The sequence below is a fragment of the Vidua macroura genome, chromosome 37 (genome assembly GCF_024509145.1).
Source record: "Vidua macroura isolate BioBank_ID:100142 chromosome 37, ASM2450914v1, whole genome shotgun sequence".
Lineage (NCBI taxonomy): Eukaryota > Metazoa > Chordata > Aves > Passeriformes > Viduidae > Vidua > Vidua macroura.
Window position 1 is genome coordinate 408775 of NC_071607.1, and position 6423 is coordinate 415197.

A 6423-nucleotide genomic window follows, 5' to 3' on the forward strand; every position below is an offset into this window, starting at 1 on the left:
GCTTGTAAGATAAGCATATATTCTCTTTGCCATCTGTCGGAGATGGGGCAGGTATCTTCTGTTGGGCAGTTTTCTTATCTCTTCCAAGAAAAATGTCTCCCTCCGGAGAGATATCTTCTGTTAATGGGCCATTGAATGACTCACTGCATGACTGAGAAAGTTACATCATCCCATTGTGAGATGCTCCACCCAGAGGGAGGAGCCAAGCATCCCTACCTGCATAAAATCAGCATTTTTTGGGACATCAGCACAGCCTCTTCACTAGATTCCCAGAGGAAGACTAAGCCCATCTACTCTATCACCAGACCTTCAGAGAAAACTACACCCTTCTACAGGTTCACCGCTTCAGCCGCATTTCATCTGCCACTCCAGGAGGAGCAGCCATCATTTAACCGGACTATCACCAACACCCTGACTCCTCAGGGTGTCAGGTTTCTGACTCTATCAGTAGTTTTGTTTATACTAAATACTTTTTTTTTTAATCTAGTTTTTCTTTCCTAGTAAAGAACTGTTATTCCCATTCCCATATCTTTGCCTGAGAGCCTTTTTATTTTGAAATTGTGGTAATTCAGAGGGAGGGGTTTACCTCCATTTCACAGGAGGCCCTTGTCTTCCTTCACAGACTCCTGTCTTTTCAAACCGAAACAGCTTATTAGTTAGTTTAGCTAGGCAGTCCAATTTTTACCCTGGACTGTTTTTTTTCCCCTTCCATTTCCCTTCCCTGAATATAATCTGAACCTGCTCTGGGCTGGGACCTGGGAAACATCAAGAAACACTGAGAGCCTGCATTTTGTGACCTGCAGCAGCCATTCCCAGCGCTGGAGACTGATAGCTGGGCAACCACTCCCAAGAGAGACTTTCTGAATTTGTCATCTCTTCAGAACGGTGAAAGAGTTTTGTCATCTGGTGTTGTTTTTTGTATTGGGGAGTGTTTTGCTTGTTAAATAAACGGGTTTTTTTCCACTTCTCTCCGACGAAATTCTTCCTGAACCAGGTGGGGGAGGGGCCGTGGGGAGTTTGCTTTCTGGGGGCTCCTTCCGGAGGTCTTCTCCCAAATTTGCCCTAATCTAGGACAGTTGTCCTCCTTGATCTACCCCTTTGCAGTCCCCTGCTCCTCTCGCTATTGAACCCCGACCTAAACTCCACCCCTACCGTGGCATATAAAACCCATGACTCTACCCTCAATCTTGTCTTGGTCCCTGGTTCAATAAACCATCCTGGATTTTGTTAAACCCAGACCCATCCTGTTGTTGTCTTTTCCTTTGATCATTAGGGGTTGCCTGAGGTCCAAGACTCCAGAGCCCAGGGTGCTACAACACTAAGGGCCCTAAAGCCCTGACAATATGATGGTTGCCAGAGTACCAGACAGTCACTACTCTGTAGGATAAAGGAGACGAGCTAAGCTTCAGAGGCGGCAGAGAACAACAGCTCAAGACCAACAGTGCCATAAGTCATTTTTTGAAAAGCGCCATTGGGGTAGGTCACATACGTATATAAAGAAGATGGGGTCTCAAGCCCCAAGAGCTTTTAGGCTGAGCTTGTGGGAAGCCCCAGTCCTAGTGCTGAGTGGGGGGAAGCTTATGGGGACATGGATAAAGAAGAAATAAGGATAAGTTCCATGGGAACATTTACAAAGAAGCAACAGGACATTTATAAATGTTTAAAGTTATAAATGTTTGAAGTTTATAAAACTCTCTCCTATAGGAGAGAGTTTTCGAAAAGGAATCTGAAAAAGATCATTCAGTGGCTTTACAATACCTTTCTCAGCCATGTCTGTAGACTCTATGTTTAATATCAACTTTTGGGACTTAGTTTATGTGACCATATGTGATTTAATAATCAAGAAGGACCCTATAGTGCTTCAATTAGTGCCCATTTCTTCTAACATCTGAGAAACACTATACCACCATACAACGCATCAAGGTCTCCTGCCATCAGTCACCTGTCCCATAAACCTCCTTCTAACTTCTGTGAAACTCCCCTTATTCTCTTCCCCTCTGATTTTCCCACACACTCCCCAGTTCCCAGTCTGGAGTGGTGTTGGCTACACCACCCCAGACCCTCCTTTCCAAGATGGCGACAGCCACAACACTTGAAACCTCTTTTCCTGCTCTTCACCTTCTCTTCCTCCCCCCGATTCTGCCTCTGGCCTGCCTTTTCCCCCAAATGCTCCACCTCTGGAGGCTGTGACCATTCCATCAGATATACCTCTTCCAGGGAAGATGGAAACAGAAGCCATCATTTTGTTTACTCCCCCCAAAATGGCGGTGCCCATAACCCCCCTACTGGAGCCCAAGACAACTCGCTGTAGTTATCCAGCACATTACATCAATGCTTTTGCTTCTTTTTTTTTGAGAGAGTCTCCCACTTTGTTGTCTCTGCCAGCACAATGCAGCCCCTCCAAAACCAGGCCGATCCAAATCCTATTCTATTATTAGAAACTCATTCTTTTATACACCATTCCAATACAGGTGGACCTGATTGGTCATTTAATCAACACCCCATCACACCATTGGCTAATTAAGAAGACATCCTTCAGTAAACATCTTATGAAAAACAACTGTTCAAAACACCAGCTGCAAGATTGTTTTACTTCTTTCTCTCAGCCTTCTCAAAACTCCCCAGAACAATTCCTGAGAAAGTTTATCTCGCTTCTCTCTCTCTGACTAAACTGTTGCATCCACACCTCCCTGGCTCTGCCTCGCCACACAAAGCCTTGGGCTGCTCCAGACTCCTTCTGGGAATGTGTTGCACCACAGCCCTGCCCTGGGAGAGAAATTCCTTTCTCCTGATGTGCAGTCTGGGCCTTCCCAGCTGCCCTTGGTGCCAATATTTGTTTTTCAGGCTTATTTCCACTATGAAGAAAAGACTGACTATTGGATTTACCAATATCAAGAATGGGACATGCCCTGGCTTGTCGTGCCCCTTCTGGCTGACCAAATAGCGGCCACTGTGGTGTTTCACCTCAGAGACACTTTTGGCTAGCTGGATGTTGCAGCTGGGCGCATGGAGACAAGTTTAGGCATGCCGGAGCTCAGGTGGCGGCGGGATGGAGCTTCCTCTCGTAGAGGGTCCGCTTCCTCAGGATTTCCTCTGCTGGAGAAGCTTTAAGGCTATGGTGAAGGAAAGGAGTCGATTCTGATGGAGGTTTTTAACCCAGACCTTTTATTCTGTCCCGCAGGCCTCTGCATCCAGTCACAGCTCCAAGCAGAACTCTGAATCCAGTCACAGCTCCATCAGAACTCCTGGATCGCGTGGTTCCCCTCTCTTTTACCTGGGGGAGGGGAGGGGGGAAGGGATAAGGAGTCCACCAACCATGTATGGGAGAGGAGGTCTCAGGGGACAAAAGAAACCTGGATGGCCCAATGCCCCCGTGGGGGTGGAAGGCATCTTTTGAATCTGCCAATCACTCGACACACTTCTGGAATGCCAGGAGTGACAGACAGTGCTCAGCACTGGGGAAAGGAGGAGTGATTGACACACCTGGGAGGACACCTTCAGAGGGGAGGAACCAGGGTTCAGGGGTAAACCATGAAGACACACTGCAACAATCGACCATCTCTGAAACCTCCCTTTCATTCCTCTCAGGCTACTTAGGCTGGCCAAGGGTCTATGTACAAAATCACAAACGGGACAGGACTGCTGTGGAATGTGTCTTGAGCTGTTTATTTTCCAGCATCAGTCTCATTATACAGTTATGACAATGGGAAGATGACAGCAGCTCACGAACTCTGCAGCAGCTGAAGAACTCAATGTTACAACTCAAAAGTTTTTTGACCAATCACACAAAGCAAAAGCATATTGATAGTAGATTTATCCAACCACTATAAGCACACGTACCTTTGGTTAAAACAATGATTGCTTATTTTGAAAACAATACCTGTTTGTAAGCATTAAAATACAATGCAGAAAGATCCATTATTAAGCTCAGAACTTCCTAATATCTTGCTATATATACTTTTCTGTAACTTAGGGAGTTATTCTAGCCAAGTGTTAATACATAGACCATTGTTCTATTTGCCCTTACTTTCTACATCTCATATAACTTTTCTGCTGAGAAATCTTATGGCTACCACATAGCTCTAATTGCAGTTCTGCTGTTTCTGAGGCCTGCCTTTTGCAGCTTTCCCAAACTCTCTGATTTTATGGATTCCCACATGAAACCTCCCTTCAATCCCTCTCAGGCTACTCCTGTTCTGTCCTCAGTCTGCACACTCTCTCTCCTGAGCCCAGGGCCATTAGCCTCTACCTGCTGGTTATGTGAATAGCCCTCCAAGCCCAATCTTGGGAGATTTTGGGATCCTTTCAAAGGTCTGCAAAAATGGAAACATGGTGGACAAAGTTATTTTTTCCCAAATCTTGCAGTGACAGAACAAGGGTCAGTATCTTTAAACTGAATGGGGGGGGGGGGGGTTGGGTTTGTTTGAAGGAGGAAATATTTTACTATGAGAGTAGCACAAAACTGCAATTGTTTTTTCAGAGAAGTAGATGCACCATCCCAAAATTCTTCAAGGTCAGGAGGTTTGTGCCACCCCCTCCTAGAGGCTGGAATTCCTTATTGTGTGAGTTCGCTGATGTGATGAGTGACTTCACAATGCTTCTGGCCAGAATGTCTGCTGAGGGCTGGCCAGGCTGCTGCAGTGGCAGTGACCTCACAGCCATCACCATTCCAGCCCTGTCCACTGGGCCTGTTTCTACCCTTTCCTCTGCCCTAGTCTTGTGTCTGTTTTCCCCCTCCCCTGCCCCAGAAGCTGACAGAGCCAGGGTGGCACAGGTGACCTTTAGGCTTTGCAGGGCTCAGGCCCAACAGCTGTGACAGAGTCAATGCTGAGGTCATGCTCTGTGGGGTGGAGTAGAGCCTTGCTAGAAATGAGCCCTGAAGTAGCAGCTGTGCAGTGGTGGCCACCAGGCTGGCTTGGTGGGAGGCTTCTGGCCATGCCCTGGAAGCAGCTGCTGTTGCCAAGGTGCCTTTGGTGCCTCAGGCTCTCCCTGGCACAGCTCCCAGCACAGCACTCTGCCCTTGTGCCCGAGGCCTTCCCTGTTTTGGGGATGGCCTGGGGCTTTTCCTCAGCAGGACCTGCCCTGCTCATGGCACAGGAAAGGCAGTTCCTGCTGGAGCAGGAGGCTCCTGCCACAGGAGTTTAGAAACCCTAGGCATCCTGGAGGGCTTTGGTTTAGGGTTAGGGTTAGGGTTAGGGTTAGGGTTAGGGTTAGGGTTAGGGTTAGGGGTGTCCTTTCTGTGCTACTGGGGGTCCTTCGGGTCCCCCTCTTCAGTGTCCCTCATTTATGGGTGCCTGGGTTTTGGAGAGTCCTAGGAGTCTCTTCTCCCCCAACTCTCTGTTTCAGAGGACAAGTTCCCAGGGGTCCCTCCTTCTAATGCTCCATAATCTCTGGGTTTCCTCCATCCTCCAAGCTCTCCTGTGTCCCCATTCTGTAGCCCCATTCTACCTGGGGGTCTGTTGCTCAAATCTCTCCAACAAGTCCCTGTTTTCAAACCCTCAATGGGAAATGAAAGAGGGGTGTCTTGCTGCTTTTGGGGTAAATAATGATGAATCCAGCCTGACTCCTCCATCCCAAAATTCAGCATCCTGGGAGGGAGCTGAATCTGTGGCAGAGCTGGAAAAATCCCCAGAGAAAGGAACAACCAAGTGACACTACTAAGAGCTTCTGCAGAGCTGCTGAGCTGGCACGGCCTGGGCACTTCTGACTGACATGACAGCACTTCAGACTAGAAAAGCCCCGTCCCAAATTTTAACAGCAGCGTCTTCTGACATTTCCATCTTGGGGGATGTGGAGATTCCTCCCTGCAGTGGGGACACCTCTCAAGGTTACTGCTTCAGGCTGAACCAAAGGGATTTGCTTACAGTTGTTGGTCTGGGAGGTGATATCTCTACTTAATAACTGGCTTTGCTTTAATACAATTGCTTCAAAATTGCTTCCTGGGGCACTGTATTATAATAGCTGTTACAGCTCCTATACTGTGCAGTAAATAATTCCGATTAAGATCTTTTTGCCTAATCATGATTCTAATCAATCATATATATATTTATATAAATATATCTGGTTTGCTATCCTTAGTCCTGTGGGACACATTCTATAAAGCTTAAAGTACACCTTTCTAATCCTATACATATAAACCCTCGACAAAGTCTGGGTTTGATCTAGCTGGTCCCAGGCTCCTGCCGTAGGAGTTTAGAAACTCTAGGCATCCTGGAAGGCTTTGGTCTGTTGGGGGTCCTTTCTGCACCTTGTGACCCAACAGGACCTTCTCTAATAAATTTTGCCTGAAGCTCCCACTCTGCCTATGACAGGAACCCCTGTGAGTGCCTGTGACATCCTGGCTCTTTGGCAGCCTGGGGACTCCTGGGATGTCACCGTGGAGCCCCCATGAGTATCTATGACAGATCTGTGCCCTTGCAGCCT